The sequence below is a fragment of the Tursiops truncatus genome, chromosome 18, assembly GCF_011762595.2.
Source record: "Tursiops truncatus isolate mTurTru1 chromosome 18, mTurTru1.mat.Y, whole genome shotgun sequence".
Classification (NCBI taxonomy): domain Eukaryota; kingdom Metazoa; phylum Chordata; class Mammalia; order Artiodactyla; family Delphinidae; genus Tursiops; species Tursiops truncatus.
In genome coordinates this window covers 56,873,555-56,891,895 of record NC_047051.1, presented here as the reverse complement: position 1 = coordinate 56,891,895, position 18,341 = coordinate 56,873,555, and the positions used below count along the sequence as shown (strand labels likewise).

General features: G+C 32.4%; 1 long non-coding RNA gene across 1 annotated transcript in view; it reads left to right on the top strand.

Moving 5' to 3' along the window:
* The window catches only part of LOC141276986 (uncharacterized), an 81,838-nt gene that overhangs the window by 50,997 nt on the left and 12,500 nt on the right, over positions 1-18,341 (top strand). Inside the window, exon 2 of the long non-coding RNA XR_012327476.1 lies at positions 14,386-14,543. This is a non-coding gene — a long non-coding RNA (uncharacterized lncRNA). The remainder of the gene's footprint in view (positions 1-14,385; positions 14,544-18,341) is intronic.

Genomic DNA, 18,341 nt, shown 5'->3' with positions numbered 1-18,341 from the left:
AAATTATTCTTTCTATGTAAAGAAATCTTAATTATATGTTTGATTGTTTAGTCTAAAACATTTTATAACATGAAGAAATTTTAATGCAAAAACAATTATATTCTAGTTAGTGTCCTATGCTGCTGTGAATGAAAAATGTTGCCTGCCTTATCAGTAAACAAAGGATGTTGCAGCCATCAAGCTACTACAGCCCTCCTGCCCCCCATGGAGAGCCCTAAGGGAACTCAGGATGGAGACAAATGGGCTGGCTACTGCCAAGCCCTCAGCCACTGCAGCCACCGCAGACTGTGCATCCAAGAGGGCAGGGCATTCAGGATAGGAAAAGAACAGGATGCTGGCCCTAGAGAGCTAAGGTGCATATCAAAGGAATGATTTCAATGAGCCCAGACACTTGCATCTTCCCATACATAGAAAAGTGCTAAATTCATTAACTCGAGATATCTGGTTTTCTTTAATTAACAGTAATTTTTGGAAGTTTCAACTCCCTGGTCTTTGTTACAAAAACTCACGTATATCCTGGCTTCTCCCTTACCTCTTTGGAGCAGTATCTCAGAGCTATCTGAGAGGCTGTGTCCAGGCTTAAGTCCTCAGTTTTGTCTGACAAATAAAACATAATTCTCAACCTTTAAGTTGTGCATTTCTTTCAGTTGACACTATAAATCATCATTTAAAACTGTACTTAATAAAATTTCACAAGTATTACATTTTCTAAATTTAAATTAAACTGTTTAAAATCATGAAGTTCACTTTTATACTGTAGATTTTATAAAAAATATAAATGAATATATTTCCCAGTGATTTTTTTTGTTCATCAGTACTAAAAGTACTTAAGAGACTTGTATTGAGACTTTATCTAGTCATTTCTTAGAAAATTGTTTATATACTACTTACATTATAAGTGAATTATAAGTAATGAAAAACATTAACATACATCATAGCGTTATGGATTTTACTTATCAAAATACTTAAGAATAATTTTAATTAAGAATGTAACCTTATTTTATGAATGACAGTATGTTTCTGCATACATTTCTTCTTCCTTACAAATGATTTTAGGTTACATAATGTAAGTGTGAATCAGTAAAGATATATTAGTAAGACTGGAAAACTAATTTCTATATAGAATGAAGAAATGAAGGAGGAGAGAGAGGAAATGTGGGAGGTCAGGCCAAAATATATATGTTTAACAGGCTAATTTATGAATTAAAAAAAATTTCCAGAAGACTTTGTGTGTTTGACTCAGCTGTTTATTATTTGTTTAAAGCCCAGATGACCGTTAAGTTATAGGTTAACCTATAAATTTCTTATTTGCAAAAAACATATAACCCCAAAGTCATTTGTTTCTTTTATTGCCTTTTAGTAGATTAACAAGATTTGTATCTAACCTAGAAATCTTATCCAAACATACTTTTAAAAAAAAACTTTCTGATGAACAATATAATTCCCTCAAATGCTTTTGGAACCAGTTTACCATAAGTGGTTTCTATTCTTAATGAAAAAAATTAAATACAATCTTCGCAGGTGTTCATTGGAAGTTTTATGAAATCAAGAAGCACTTCAGGGGTAGCAATGTAAGGAATCATAAAAATCTGTACCACTATAAAAGTGAGGAGAATACTGGCAAAAATAATCAAAGTCAACTTTTTCACATCTCTGAAAATTAGCTAAGGCTTGCAACAATCCAAGGAGTGTATATTCAAGAAAAAAAGGCTAAATCTTTGCAAGAACTGTGAGCTTTTGACATTTTCACTTGTCTGACTGTCATCTCTCTTTCTTCAAACCCAAAGTAGTCTTGAAAACTAACATTCTCACAGATCCAGTGGCTGTAACTCAGCAAGTATGAAGCCCTTTGTAATGAAGAGACTAGGTGTGAAGTTCTCCCAAAGCTTCCTTTCCACAAAATTGTCACCATTGACTTGCCTAGAATCTCCTTAAAATGTTAATTCTCAGAAATTGTCTTTATTTGAACTGATTCAAAAAACAAAACTTATTCCAAAAACTTATTCCAAAAACCCTATTGCTAGAGCATTTGTGGGAAAAATAGGATTTTCAAGCAAGAACTCTTTGAGGATAAGGCTTTTTTTTTTTTTTTTAAAAGTCTATAATCCGCGCAACCAGCCATGTCAAAAGTGGAAAGAAAAATGTTCGCAGAAGATAGAAATACTTGTCTAAAGCCCTGAAGTAGGAAAGGGCAGCATAAATATGAAAGGTTTGGGGAACATAGTGAATCAAGAATGAAGTATCATGATATAAAGTAGGAATTGCAAACAGAGTAACTAGATGATCTATGCCTCAGTTTCTTCAGGAAGTTGAGACAGCTATTGTTCTATATGAGCATTTTTTTAGATCTCATTCTTTCAGTTTTTACCAATCTGGATAAAATTTCTAGCAATAAGTAATGGAGTCCCTTTTATGGCAATGCTTAAAACATGGGTATCTTCTCATTTTTAAGCATTTAAGCCTGGCTGCATCTTTCACGTATCAGTCAGTGCCCTGGTTCCCTGAACTCTATCACTGTCTGTCACATTCCAGTATCACAGTTACTTTCTTCCCAATATTTAATATTTTCTATGACATGACCAATATAAACCTTCTCAACTAACTTGAGAAGCACATATCACTTGTCGTCTGAGAACATCATTGTTTTGTAATATTAAGAGGTTACATTCAATTTTCTTCTCTGAAAATTTTCCAAAATATTTGTAATTTTCTTTTTATCATCATTTTAAAAAAGGAACAATATTTAAATAATATTTAACTAATAACATTTATTTTGAAAGCTCTAACTTATGTAAGCATTAGTTGAAGATGTAACCTATGTTGTCATTTTTTGGTTTGGTTTTCCAGACCAAGATTCAAAAGTGTGTATGCTTCCTTCCAAGTGCTTTGCTACATGACTATAATTTGACTAGCACTGGGTGAAAGATAGGATATCTTACAATTTTCTCAGCATAATCTTATATTTTTATGGATGTGGTTTATTAAAAGACAATAAGAAATCTTACAGAGAATTCTTAAAATTAGAAAGCCTATAGCTATACTCATTAACCTGTAGTAACAATGCTAAATTAAAGTCTTTCATTTAAAAATGTGTGCAATGTTGCATTTTTTTTCCAGAGATGTGAACATTTATGACTACCTTTTACTTAATTTTTAAAAAATGTATTTGTTTCTGGATGAAGATGTCCGATATCCTAAGTAGTCATTTAGTCTACTAATAAAGCAAAGGATTATTGAGCCCCTACTGTACACCAGGGGACTTTACCAAATGTTTACTGTTTTTAAGTTTCTTAAATCCGGGGTGAAGGAAAAGTAGTCATTTAAAAATAGTTATCTTGGTCAAAAATCCACTGAATTTTAATAAGCAATTGAATTGTGACATTCTTCTAGGAAATTGTCTCATCATTTTTGCCTAGAGTGAATGCCATTTCTAAAGATCTTTTTGTAAAACTGTTTGGTAGTTAGTCAGACATTAGCAGCGAGGAGGTGACAGTGACGAGAAAGACAAGAAGAAGAAATCGAGCCATACCCAACCATCTGGGGACTCTTCCTTGACCGCACCCAGAATGGTCGAAACTATGGTCGTGTGGTGGGCAGCTTATCCTAATAAAGAGGGGCACGGTAACACGAGAGGACTTCCCCGGGCTGCACATGCCCAGACCAGACAGGCGTATAACCTATAGTTAACCCAAACTCATTATACCATAATTATAATAAAATCTACCTGTGGTTTTGACCCCCCCGAGTGGGCATTTCTTAGTGATTCAAGGGTGAGAGCATGCACAGCAGTAAACTTGTTGCATAGCTCGGGACTGTTAATCAAATAATGATTCCCTGTCACTCACCCCCGCCTCCCTGCAAAATGCTCCTTAAAAGCGCCCTTAAGCCTTTACAGGAATGCTACTTTCAATTCGCAGAAACAGCCCACTCGCCCTCTCTGAGAGTGTACCTTTGCTTTGATAAACTTTGCTTTGGGCTTGCTTCACTTCGCTGAAACAGCCCGCTCTCGCTCTTTCCCTCTCTGAGAGTGTACCTGCGCTTAAATAAACTTTGCTTTGTGCTTAAGCTTAATGTGGTAGTTTGCAATTCTTTGCTTACTAGAGCGGACCGAGATTGCTGGTCCGGGTCTTCCGTTGACCTCTTCCGCTGAAGCTATTTTCTTACAAAGCACATCCACCCGGTGACAAAACCAAATGGACATTAAATTCAGCCCTTTCAACTCTACAAAACAATTATGTAGTTCATAATATATGGCAATCATTTTAATACTTCTGATTATGTTTAACTTTCCAAGATAGGAATTATGGTTTAGTCATTTTTGTAGCCTGTTGAATATAGCAGCATGACATTTATGGAGTAGGTAATTAATAAATATTTTATTAAAATATTCTTGTTTTGTTGAAAATGAAATTACTTGTCTATCATTCATATATTGTATTACAAATCAGAGAAAATAAATTTGGAATGTAATATCCTTTCAGAGAAATTACATAAAATTGTTGTTTTTCTTTAAATAAGCAGGTAGATTATGTATATGCATATATCAATAGATATATACATATATGTGTGTGTGTGTGTGTGTGTGTGTGTGTGTGTATCATCAGTTTTATCTCCTGATGTTACCAAACCAAACTTGGGTCCCTTCGCCTGTGGGCAGTAAAGCCAACCTACTGACCCAAGTTATAGTGAAGAAAGTGCAGCATTTATTGTAGGTGCCAAAGGAAGACTGTGGGCAGCTGATGCCCAGAAAAACCCAAACTCCCAGTGGCTTTCAAGGAAGAGTTTTTAAGGGCAAGGTGAGGGAGGGGAGTCACAGGGTGCATGATCAGCTCATGCACGATTGGTTGATGGTGAAGTAACAGGGCAGTGTCACAGTGTCACATTATCAATCCTCAGGTTCCAGCCCATCTGAGGGTTATGTGTTCATTGTCATCATGCAGTTAACTTCCTCCATTTGTTGGGGGTTTTAGTATCTATAAAACAACTTAAGAATGTGCATCAGATACTGTTATCTATGTACTTCAAGGAAGAACTAAAGATTCTGTGACTGCAATATGGCTGATTTACTGTTTAAATTGTTACCTGTTCTCCTGGCCCAACTGCTACTTTTGTCACTACATGTTCACATCCTTTCAATCTTTTTTCTTGAGCCAGGCTTTTGTGACTCAGGGGAGCCCTGGGAGACTGCAGCTTTTCTACAAAAAGAGACAGGAAGAGGAAATGGAGGGTGGTCTGCCAGGGAAGGCCCCATAGCGTTCTGCTCAGTTACACTAAGAGGAAGTTCTCAAAAACTAGGTGGCTCTTTCATAAAATCAAAGCAACTTAGAATTCTCTAGCAGATCACTGACTGGTTCAATGGCAGCTAAAGGACTTTTAGTGATGGGATCTTACCAAAATGTCATATCCTGTCTGTTTAAAATATTCAGGGACTAAAAGCATAAGTAATAAGTCTGTTTAAATGTTAGTATTTGGAAATTCACACTATCATAAATTAAATAATAGAGGAAACTATGGGGTTTCTCTCTTGGCTTAGAATATATTAAAATCTTGATAGCTTCTGACTACATTCAAAATGGATTCTATACTTTTTTGTCTGTAATCTCATAATGAATTTTTAAAAATTCAGTCTAAGTTACCTGTGAATATGTGGATAATAGTTTTTGAAAATCTTTTTTTCTCAAAGGGAATGGACATGTGTAAATGATTTTAACAACACATCTACATTGTATAACTGTTTAAATGTGCTTGTGAGTTTGTGTGTTTACATATAATGCCTCCCCTTTCATGAATCAATCTCTTTGGAACAGTTAATAATTTATTTCAAAATTTTCTGTGTGTGGTTAGAATTTTTAATTATATATAACTATATATATATATATATATATATATATACACACACACACACACACACACACACACATACACACACACATAAATATACACAGTCTGTAAGGAGATGTACTCTATTGAAGTGATTCTATTAAAAACTATACAGTTAAAATTGGCTGTCCTAGGAGGTATAAAGTTGCCTGTCATTGGAGGTATTCAAAGAAATAGCTGAAGGGAGACTTGGTGGACACGCAGCAGAATAGAGTGAAAATGAAAATAGACTTTTGAACCAAACTGACCTTTAAATTCCTACAAAGCAAGGACATGTGATTTTCTAGATAATCCTTTATTCATGACCCTGATAAAGAGCCCACTTCTACATATTTTTTCATAGGTCTCTCTCCATGTAACGGTATTTCTCTTAAAAATCCACTTAAAAATTCATTAAATTATTTATTTTGGTTATGATATTTTTTTGTATTTATTGTTTCTGTGTATGTGCTATGACCCTTATATATTGAATATTTCATGAAATAATAAAAGCCTTCATATTCTCCCTAAATGTTTATACAATATATGCTTTCAAAAAATATTATTTGTAGTAGTGTGTACCCTGAATGAAATATCTAGCAACAGGTGGACATTCTCAACGACTTAAAAAATTCACATAAATGATGTTAAGCTATACCAAAGTAGATTATATTATGATAATTGTATAAGTGTTTTGTTATTTATATTCTGCTTCAATTTATTTCTATGTCACTTCTCAAATTTAAATTTTTTATTTTTATAATAACTCAGAAATGCACAGAAATGTGAGCAGTACATATAATTAATGTACAGGTTTGTTTTTTCAAAATGTACTTTTGAATGTACAGGTAGAATCATGTGTTACATTTTTGCAAATAGGGAAGGCCAAAGTTCATTTCAGGCATAACATTAGACTTGTTCCAAAATTATCTTATGGACTATTAGAGCAAATCAGGGCAAAGTGATATGTGCTCACTGAATAGTATTGGAAAACTGAAATTTAAATGATAATAAAGATAATTTGTAAAGTAGTTCAGAACGAACCACTGTTACCAGAATAGATCCTAACAAAGTGTTATAAAGTAGGTGGAAAGAACTGGGAGACCTGGATTTAAAGGTAAAATAAATATAATTCTTAAAGTGGTTGAGAGAGAAATGAAAATCCAAGCTAAATCAATAACTATTAAATAACTAAGCCCCACTATTGGATTTTTTTGTCCATATCTTTCCTATTTTCCCAGAGCGAATAAAAATAAAACAATTTCCTACTTGTCTATGATATTTTATGGAATGGTGGAAGAATTTATAATACTTAACATCAAATATAATTTTCTTTCTTCTACACACATGGATTAGAATTAACTAAACTGATGTGTGGGATGCTGGCATTTGACATATATGACCTAGCTTTGAAGAATAAGGACAAGCTATCTTTCCAATTGTGATAACAAATATTGATACAAAAATTCTGTGGAGTGATCTTTTAAAAATATATAAAGAAACTATCTAAAATTTCCCACAGATTTAAAATAAAATCACAATTTCTAAATCAAGGCACAAATAAATATGAGGTTGTATTTCCACATTTTTAAATTCAACAACAAGATAAGAGTAGTTGTAAAGTCAAAATAAAATAAAATCACATTAATGATAAGCAATACTGTAAATATAAATTTTAATGTAGCCATAAAAACACTCAATATTTAAAGTTTATTAAATTATTTATTAGAGACAATATAATTGACACCTTGATATTTATTGAAGCACAGCATTCTCAATAGGATATCATATTTATTTGTGCTATCTAAATTCCATGTGTAGGGGCTTCCCTGGTGGTGCAGTGGTTAAGAATCCTCCTGCCAATGCAGGGGACACAGGTTCAAGCCCTGGTCCGGGAAGATCCCACATGCCACAGAGCAACTAAGCCCGTGCGCCACAACTACTGAGCCTGCGCTCTAGACCCCGGGAGCCACAACTACTGAGCCCGCGTGGCACAACTACTGAAGCCTGCACACCTAGAGCCTGTGCTCCGCAACAAGAGAAGCCACCACAGTGAGAAGCCCGTGTGCCGCAATAAAGAGTAACCCCCACTCACTGCAACTAGGGAAAGCCCATGCACAGCAAGAAGACCCAATGCAGCCAAAAATAAATAAATAAATAAATAAATTCCATGTGATAGTTGAAAGCTTAAAAATCAGAAAAAATCTACATCATATTACCATTTTTATATAGCAGTAATGAAGTTTGAGCAGTATGTGGTGAGGATGTTTTTAAACTTAATTTACATCCAGTAATGTCTAACTTCATCTACTATCAGTGTTTAATGAGTAGGATATATTTGTGATTCTAGGATGTTAAAATGGCATCAGTTCAAATTTCACCATAGTATTATAAATTACCATACTACTTTAGTAGTAACAAGATATTTAATCATTGAAATAATAAATTAGGTAAAGAACATATGACTTGATTTATACTTTGCTTGAAAATATTTTCTGTTTACTGAGGAGACACAAATATTGCACTACCAATATACCTAGTTAACATAATTTACATATTCCAAATTTCTTCATTTCACTTTAAAATACATGTTCCACGTAAATCTTTTCTGACAACTGAAACTTGTCCTCACTCTTACACACAGCTGGATAATGATGGCCTGGGAGACTAACATCAATTATGACATTTCTCAGAGCATCAGCATGTTGGGGAGACCCTTCATATTGATGATCCTCTACAGAATCATCGTGTCCTACAGAGAAAGGACTTTCCAAAATTGTTTCAGTTTTCAGTTCTGCCACAATGAAGATTTGCCTCTGCCTTCTCAGTGTTTGGTACCATAAAGGTATTTCAGTGTTAGCCATCCACTACAGAGTAGTCCGGAGAGGTTTTCATCACCTGGGCCAGGCAGTAGAATTGCCAAGGACCATACACAACAGTCCTTTCTGAGTTCACATATAAATATTGCAAATTATGTTTATCTCCTTAGCCCAATCCTCATTTTTAGAGGTATCATAAATGAATATTTATACATAACAAAGGCCAGGAATTAATACCTTGAAATCCATGAATGCAGTATATAAAGGATATGAATCCTCTGAGTATGCATAATCTCATTTGTTCACATAGATTATGTAACAAATACCGTGATTTGCTCTGAATATAAAGACTGATTTCACAAGATGAATCACAGAGTCCCAGAAAAAAAATACCAAGGTCGTTTGCAATTTGGAGTATCATGTACATATTGATTGTGGACAGAAAAATCCAGATTATATGTATATTTCTCTATTTTGTTTAATTTTCAGGGAGTTACACTTCTGGAGAAAAACAATCAATTTCTCTCTCTTTTTCTGTGTTTGTAAGTTTTTGTTTGGTTTCCACTAATATTTGTGGAAGTTAAGATACTAATGATGAAAGTTTTTTGTACGTTTTAAAGTATAAAACCATATATTTGGATATTTAGAGGTATTTGTAGAGTTTAATTGAATAGAGTTAAGATGATTTATAGGTCAAACAGTATTGACAATTATCTTTTGAAATTAAAATATTTTAAAATTAAAACTACCTTTTTAGAAAACTGTTGTTAGTACAAATATGTATATTGTTTAAACACCTTTAAAATAAAAGACTTGTTTGACATACATGTATATATTCATATTGTATATGTAAAGTCTTTATTAAAAAGCACTCGTATTTGTAAAGGGGCCATTTCATGACAAAGTAGTCATTCAGGTAGATTTTTAGGTATGTGTACTGTTACTTTGCAGTAAGACCATCAGGAAGAACTTAGAAGTGTGTTGATATAATTTTATTGTTGATATATTGGAGTTAACATTTTCATGGCTAGAGGATGATTTCTGGAACTAATTGAAAATGTCTTCACAAAAGGAAAAGCTTTCTAGAGCATGCTCACAAAGATGTATTTTGTCAATATGAGTGAATTACAAATGCCAGCAGAAAAAATAAAAAGGAAATTGGTTTCACCTGTAAAAAATTCCCCTAAATCCATGTCTAAAGTATAACTGAAAAGATCAATATTTTTTATATTTTTCCTAATCCAATTACACATGCCTTTAAATCACTATAGTTGCACTACATATTCTGATTGGGTATCATAAATTCATTAAAAAATTTAGCTAGCGAAAATTGGTTTGCTTTTATAGGAGTATAAAGGAATAAACTGCAAACTATATTATCCAATTAGTTTTGTATTTCCTCTAAAGTAAATATTGCTCTCAATTCCCAGTACAGCAGATAATTTCAAGGTTGTGTTAACTATGTAGCAGCTGGAGGTTGCCAAATGAATGTGTTGAATGAGTGTATTTTAGTGAAGTGTGTACTATCTTTTTTGACATGCATGTAATGATAACACATTTTCTGGCAGCTGGGTTCCCTAGGGCAAAATGAAGCTTCCTGCTTATGTAATGACCATAAAATAGTACGTATATATTTCATGAAAAATGTCTCAATTGAATGACTGACTTTAGCTGAGGTCATGTTTTACAATGCATATTAGTCAAACATTTTTCAATATCTGGAGTAGAATTGTAAACACTAAAATAGATGCATCTAACTAAATTTAGCTCTTGTAAACAATAATCTCAAATTTTACTTAACAGTCATCAAGCTGTCTTAGCAAAGCATTTTTAAATGGAAGAAAAAATGATCTTAGTCATTTTAATTTTTCCAACCACAACAATATATACAGTCATATGTGTTTAGCATTTTTTTCTTTTATTTATAACCTCATCTAGAATGCATGAAGAATTTTTGTGTGAAACACCAGTTAGAAATGAAAGCTTCCCCACGCCCCACCAAAAAAAAAGCCCAGAGTCAGCCACTGGTTATGAATAGTGATTTTTACTTATAAGAACTATAAGAATCAATAATTGAGTTAAACTTGGTGCCTGAAGAAGAAAATGAATTATTGCTGCTCAGTTCTTCATATACATCGAAGCATGATTATGAAACACTAAGTTTATCAGCATTTTGGATTAAGATAAAGGAAGACTTTCCTTTGATAAGTCGAAAGAGTATCCTATTATTACCATTCACAGCAACTAGTTTGTGTGAACTAGGGTTTTCAGTCTTAACCCAATTAAAAGCAAAGGAAAGGAATGGATTAAATGGCGCAGCAGATATGCGAGTAGCATTATCCTCCTGTGTTCCAGACTGGAATGAAATTATGAACGGGCAAGCACACCTACCACGTTAAATAAATCTTTTTTTTTTAATTGGAGTATAGTCACTTTACAATGTTGTGTAAACAAATCTTACCTGGGTTTTGTTTCTGCAGTTCTTATTTTGTGATTTTTTATCTGTTGTATTTAAATATTAACATAGCAGTGTATGTGATAACTTTATGTTTTTATTTTTGTTATATTTTAATACTAATAAAATCATAATGTAATTTAAAAAACTATACTATTTATCAAATATACATTTTTAAATGTATTTGCACCTACCATCTGGCTTCTATTCTTACCCAACATGACTCACTTTAATCTGCCATCAGTGTAATGTAGACTTCAGTTATTTGAGAATGTTTAATTATAATACAGAAGAAGAAAAAATAGACTATCAGATGAAATTCATAAGATGTACTGTTATTTTTAGGGCAATGTTAACTCTCAGGCATATAATGTGGTATTGGGGTGATAACAAATAATAAGAAGAGGATGATGTTTTAAGAGTACTTAATTTTATGAGAAATCAAGGATATATTGCCTAATTCATCTCAGTGTTTTCTCTGCAGTAATGCAATCAAAAAAAAGTACGATGATCATTTTCAAACTGTAAAGGCAGAAGGCAGTCAAAATTGATCAGAGTTTTAAACCTGATCTGGGTATACTGAATATTGTAATCATTGGTTTAATTTTAGCATATTAATAGCATACTAGATACTGTGACTTTTTGTTGTTAGCATAAAATATTGTAGAGCAAAGTTGTAATGCAAAAATTATTTTGACAGACCAGGACAATAGACGACATCTAACAAGTGACATTTAATAACTGCAAATGAAAACCTTGAAATTAATTTCAAAGTATCATATGGCCTGAGAAGCAGACTGTATTAAAAATTCTTAGGGATTTCAGTTGACAAAAATCTCAATGACTTAATATTTTGATGTGAGTACCAAACACTTCATGTGAGCCTAGTCTAAACTAGTAGAAGCACAGCGGTCAGCATAAAATACATGCAAACTTACAATATAGTTTATTCCTTTTAGAATATATTGCATAATTACTTTTTGTTGCACTGTATTTATTGGCACTGGCAACACTAGATCTGCTGTGGAGTAAATGAATTTAATGTAAGGGACTTTAAAGATTCCAGGAGACCAATGACTAAGGGGACAACAAGACTAGCCTCCTCTGGAAAAAAAAAAATTCAAGCAAACCAATAAATGCACATTTTCAAAGAGAACCAAAATAATGGAACAATGAGCATAGTTTGATGAAATTGTGTGGCAAATCCAATCATAGTTAGAGTAATAGCTTCTTTTTCCATGATTATATAATAGCTAATTGCAAAGTATTTCAAACATCTTTCTTATAATACAGTTTTGCTTTTTAATAAACTTTCATGTACAGAAAGCAGCTGTTGTTTAACAAATGAATAATTTGTTTTTATTTTTGCCCCAAATATTTCAAAGTTCTAGAGAAAAAAAAAAAACAGCTATAAGGTGGAATTCACACAGACTGAATGAAGAAAAATTTGAGTAATCTGAGTGACTGAAATAACTTTTAGTAGATGGTAGTAAAGGAGGAAATTTTCTAGGCAGACACTATCCTGCTTCAGATTAATAATTAATATAAATTCTTCTCACATTATCCATTTCACTTTTCTTCATCCATTTTACACTATCTACGGTATCTTTAGCTCTCAGTTCTAGATCTCAGATATTTACAATTTATCTCTTTGTGCTGATTTTTTTCCATTTACTTAATATCTTAATATTTCCATTTACTTAAATATATTAATTTACTCATTAATGGAGTAAAGTCAGAGCTATTAACAATAATATAATAAGATCCAAGTGTCCAGTATAAAAATGAAACTATACATGTCCTAGAGGGAAACAAACAAGCGACTTTTCTTTAAGTTTTATGTATGAAAATGCTTTAAAACTAAATCAAAATCAGTGGGAAAAAATAAAAATTATAAATTTGACTACATAATTTTTAAAACTAATGGAAATAAAATAATAATAATCTGACAAGCTGCAAGAAGATATTTGCAACCTAGATCAACATATATCACAAAGAGCTAATATGCTTAATATAAAAAATCTCTTAAAACTGAGGAAGGAAACCCAATATAAGAAAGTTGTAAACCTACATGTCTATCCATTAAAAAGTAGTTAAACAAACTATGGTTTATACAAACACTGGGAGCATAAAGAACGATAAATTTTCTATGAACTGATATGGAGTGATTTTTAAGATATATTGTAAGATATATTGTTAATTGCAAAAAAGGAAAGTATCAAAAAATATATATAGTGTACTATGCTCTATATAAAAATGTAGGAAGTAGAATGGTGGTTGCCAGGGAATGGGGGAGAGGGAAATTATGAAGTTTAGTTAAGGAGTACAAATTTCCAGTTATGCAGGTTGGGTAAGGCCTGGAGATCTACTGAATAGCACAGTGCCTATGGTTAACAATACTGTACTGTATACGTAAATATTTGCTGAGAATAGATCTAATGTTACATGTTCTTATCACAAATAATAATAAGAATAATAATTATTAATATTAGTTAATACTATTCTAAATAAAAAGGTTAGGAGGAAACTGGTGGCAATGTGTATGTTTATGATATAGCTTGTGGTGATTGTTTCATGGATGCATATTTATCTCTAAAGTCATCAAATTGTGCACACTAAATATGTACAGCATTTTATATGTCAAAACACCTCAATAAAATGGTTAAAAAAGAAATATATATACATAACTCCCCACATTTGTAAAAAGAAATTACAAAAAAGGTAAGCCAGAAACTAATGAGATTTGGTTGTTACCAGTGAGAAAAGGGAGAAATTAATGGGAGAATGAGAACAAGGTAGAAGAAAGAAATGACGAGTGAGTGATGCATTTCTGAGTATAATTTCTTTTAAATTTTATTGAGGTAAAAATACTTAATGTGAGATTTACCCTCTTAAAAAATTTTAAGTGTACATTATGTTATTTTTTATGATAATTACAATGTTGTACAGGAGCTCTCTAAATCTTATTCATCTTGCATAACTAAAACTTTTTGCCCATTGATTAATAATTCATTTCTCCCTCTCCAGATGTGGGTCTCCACCATTCCACTCTATGAACTTGACTGTTTGAGATACCTCATATAAATGGAATCATGCAGTATTTGTCTTTCTGCGGAATTGAAATTAGGATCTCAAAAAGATATCTGCATTCTCTTGTTCATTGTGGCACTATTCATAATTGCTAATGTGGAAACAACATAAATGTCCATCCATAGATATGAGTATAACTTTTTATTAAATTCTGCCCTTTAGAACAATGACAGTGTTTCACATGGTCAAAAACAATAACCGAAGCTAACCAGGACATGGGGGGAATGTCAAAATGGAATACGAAAAGCAACAAACCTAACAGTATTACACCTGCCTGACACAACTACTTGGAGGAGAGGGGAGAAATGGAACCAATCTGAGTAAGTTTGGAACACAATATTTTCTTCTATATTCTGCAAAGCTAAAGATAAAAAGAACATAGACAAACGTAGTTATCTATTTATTTAATTTGTTGTTTTACAGCATCATGGGTTAGCATAACTATTCAAACTGCTTTCTGCATTTGAAGTTACAAAATAATAAATATACTGTGATAGTAAGGGATAGATTTCTCACAGAATAATTTTTTTCTAAACATTGATCACAGTATGTCTCATTAAACTCTCAGTGTCTCAGTTTTCTCTATAAAAGATATTGAATTGCTTCTTGACTCACTAAATATGAAATTATGTCAGACAAAATTATAACTTCATTTAATTTTGATAAGTGTATTCCTAGTACTGTGTTAACTACATTATCTCATTAAAACTAATAACAGTATCTAATATTATACACACTATTTTCAAAAGAATCTAAAACTTGGAAAAGTTAAGCGATTTTCTCAGATTACTATCTATACTTTAGTCCTGCTTCTTGAATTCAGGTGTGGGTGATTTCAAAGCCTGTATCCTTATATCTGTATGATGCTATCTTGTAATAAAGATAACTGACAGAAACATTAAAATTACTATAATGTTAAAATAAACTAGTATATATGTGTCAAATAATTTGAAAGTTTCCAAAAATATTTTATACATTCTATAATTTTTACAGAATCATTCTAATTACATATAATAGTAATGGCTTATAGTAACACATATGCACAAACTGTATTTATGACTTTAACATATTTTTCTGTTATTTAACACGTATTCTGTAAAAATTTGCCAGTAGATATTATATCACATCATTCAAGAAATTAAAATTCCACAGTAAGTAAGGCAAATGAGCATATGATACTTGTCTGTAACTTATTTGACTAGTAAGTTAAGAATAATGAAATTGCCTAGGGGACAATTATGATTGAGTGGCAACATAAATTAATGCATCTGGAAATAATGTAATACTATATTAAAAACAATGATATAGTTTGATTAATATCAATCTTAAGATAACTATACACAAAAATCTCAAAGAAGATATCTATGTTTTCACAAAAGGTTTTAAGCAATTTAAAAGTGAATCAACTTGGGGAAAACAAATTGATAACATATCACTATTATCCAGTCAATAAATAAATAATCACATTAGATATTTCATTCAGAGGAAATTTCATGCACAGATGTGATTACATACACACACGAAGACACATACAGATTAAAATTGCATAGGTGATGCATTATATATATTAGCCAGGTTAGGGAGTTGTTACTAGTCCTTGAGATGGAGGGATACAGGAATGTGGAATTGTTACTAGAGCTAAAAGCCAGGGTTTGGTAGACATTGTGATGTAAGTCCAAATTCATACTCAATGAATTCCATGTAGTAACCATTTGGGAATGCTATTGTCAGACACAATTATCCACCATTTGAACTATCTGTCTGGAGGGAAATGTGACCTCACTTCTCAGAACTGCTAGCTGCATACACAATCCTGAGAAATATCCAGGATTAACAGTAGTCAGGGCCTTGCAATCCAGATATATTCAACAAAATGTGTAAGAGTGCAAGGGTCCCATACTGGGCAGCATCCAAATAATCAATGGGGATGGCAGGGCTCCCTAACAATAGCAGCCAGGTGGATGCAATTACCTTAATAAGTGGTAAGTGTAAATGTCAAACCATCAGGTAGGGGTCTGATCCTTAGAGATTTATAGACAATTAAAATCTGGCCAAGATGGAGCAGTCCCATTTCTACTAGATCCCTCCTGTTACTATGAAAAGTCCTGGACCAAGACAAAACATATGCATAAGAAAACCCTGGAAATTGGAAAGAAGAAGTGGCATTATTAAGGGACCTTGTGATTTGAAGAATAACTCTGCAGTGGGTCCCTGGTTTCCTTGTTGTTTACCATATATTTTGGACAGGCCATTACAGAAGCCAGCAAGCCAGAAACTCCAATAGATTGACAAATAAAAGCTCCACCAAAAACTTCCTCTCTAGCCAAAGGACTGAAGAAAGGATGGCCTAACAGACCATCATTACACATACTAATATATATAAATATTACTTAGCCATAAAATTAATGAAATATTGCCATTTGCAGCAACAAGGATGGACCTAGAAACTATTATGCTTAGTGAAATAATTCAGACAGAGAAAGCCAAATATTATATAATATCATTTATATGTGGAATCTAAAAAATAATACAAATGAATGTATATACAAAATAGACACAGACTCACAAACATAGAAAACAACCTTATCCTTAGCAAAGGGGAGGAAGAGGGAGGGACAAATTAAGGGTATGGGATTAACAGATACAAACTACTGTAAGTAAAATAGGTAGGCAACAAGGATTTACTGTATAGCACAGGGAATTATATCCTATATGTTTTAATAACCTATAAAGGAATATAATCTGCAAAAACACTGAATCACTATGTTGTACACCTGAAACTAACACAATATTGTATATCAACTGTACTCCAATTTAAAAAGAACTGAAAAATATAATGACAGCAAGAACAACAGCACCCCCCCACCAAAAACAAAAAACAAAAAACCCGATAGGCTTAATAGTATAGTGCTGATGACAGAGGATAGTCTGTGAAATCAATGAACTTGTGGTCAGATCAATTTATTTTACCCAATCAGAGCAGAGAGAAAATAGAATTTAAAATAAAAATGAACAGAGTCCTAGAAACCTGAGTAACAAAAATAAAAGAGCTAATATTCCTATAATTGGACTCCCAGATGGTGAAAGACGTAAATCTACAAATTTAAGAATTTGAATCTCAAATAGGATAAGCCTAAAGAAATTCATGCCAAGACACATTGTAATTAAATGCCTAAAAACTAAAGATAAATAATCTTGAAAAAATCAGAGAGAAATAACACATTATATATAGGGGAGAAACATTTCAAATACAATGTATTTCTCATCTAGATCATGTAGGTCAGAAGGAAGTACCATAACATGCTTCAAATACTGAAAGAAAGGAGCCATCAACTGTGAGCTCTTTATCTGGCAAAACTATCCTTCAGGAATGAAAACAAAATAAAATAAAACAAAATAAAATTTGCTTCTCAGATGAAGCAAAACTAAGGATATTTATCACTAGCAAGCATACCCTTTCTGTAAACAGAATGAATTGATAATAGAAGGCTTGAAATTCCAGAAAGGAAAGAAGAACACTGAAATCAGTAAAACTAAGGATAAATATAATATTCTTTTCATGAGTTTCTTAAATCACATGTGAAGGTGTGATGTAAAACATGGATGGCTGAAGTAAAAATCATAACATCTGATGTTTTATAAAATGTATGCCAAGGAAATTATTAAAATAATTATATTTCAAATTGGGGAGAATAAAAGGGTCTAAATAAAGATAACTTTGACATTTACTTTAATTTGAAAAACATCAATACCAGCAGACAATAATAAGTTCCCTACGTATATTGTAATACCTAGTGCAGCCACTAAGAAAACTATACAGATCATCATATTATAAGAATACTGTAAGTAAATCAAAAAGAAATCTTAAATAATTTTCAAGTGACTTTCATATCTTAGACTGTATGGACTACTAAAACAGATCACCAAAGACTGAGTGGCTTAAACAACAAATAGTTATTTCTCACAGTTCTGTAGGCTTGGAAGTCTAAGAACAAAGTACCCCAAGCAGATGTGGTTTTTGGTGAGGGCCTTCTTTCTGGCTTGTGGACAGCCATCATCTTATTCTATCTTTACAGTGCAGATAGTATAGCTTTCTGAGAGAGCAGAGCCAAAAAGAA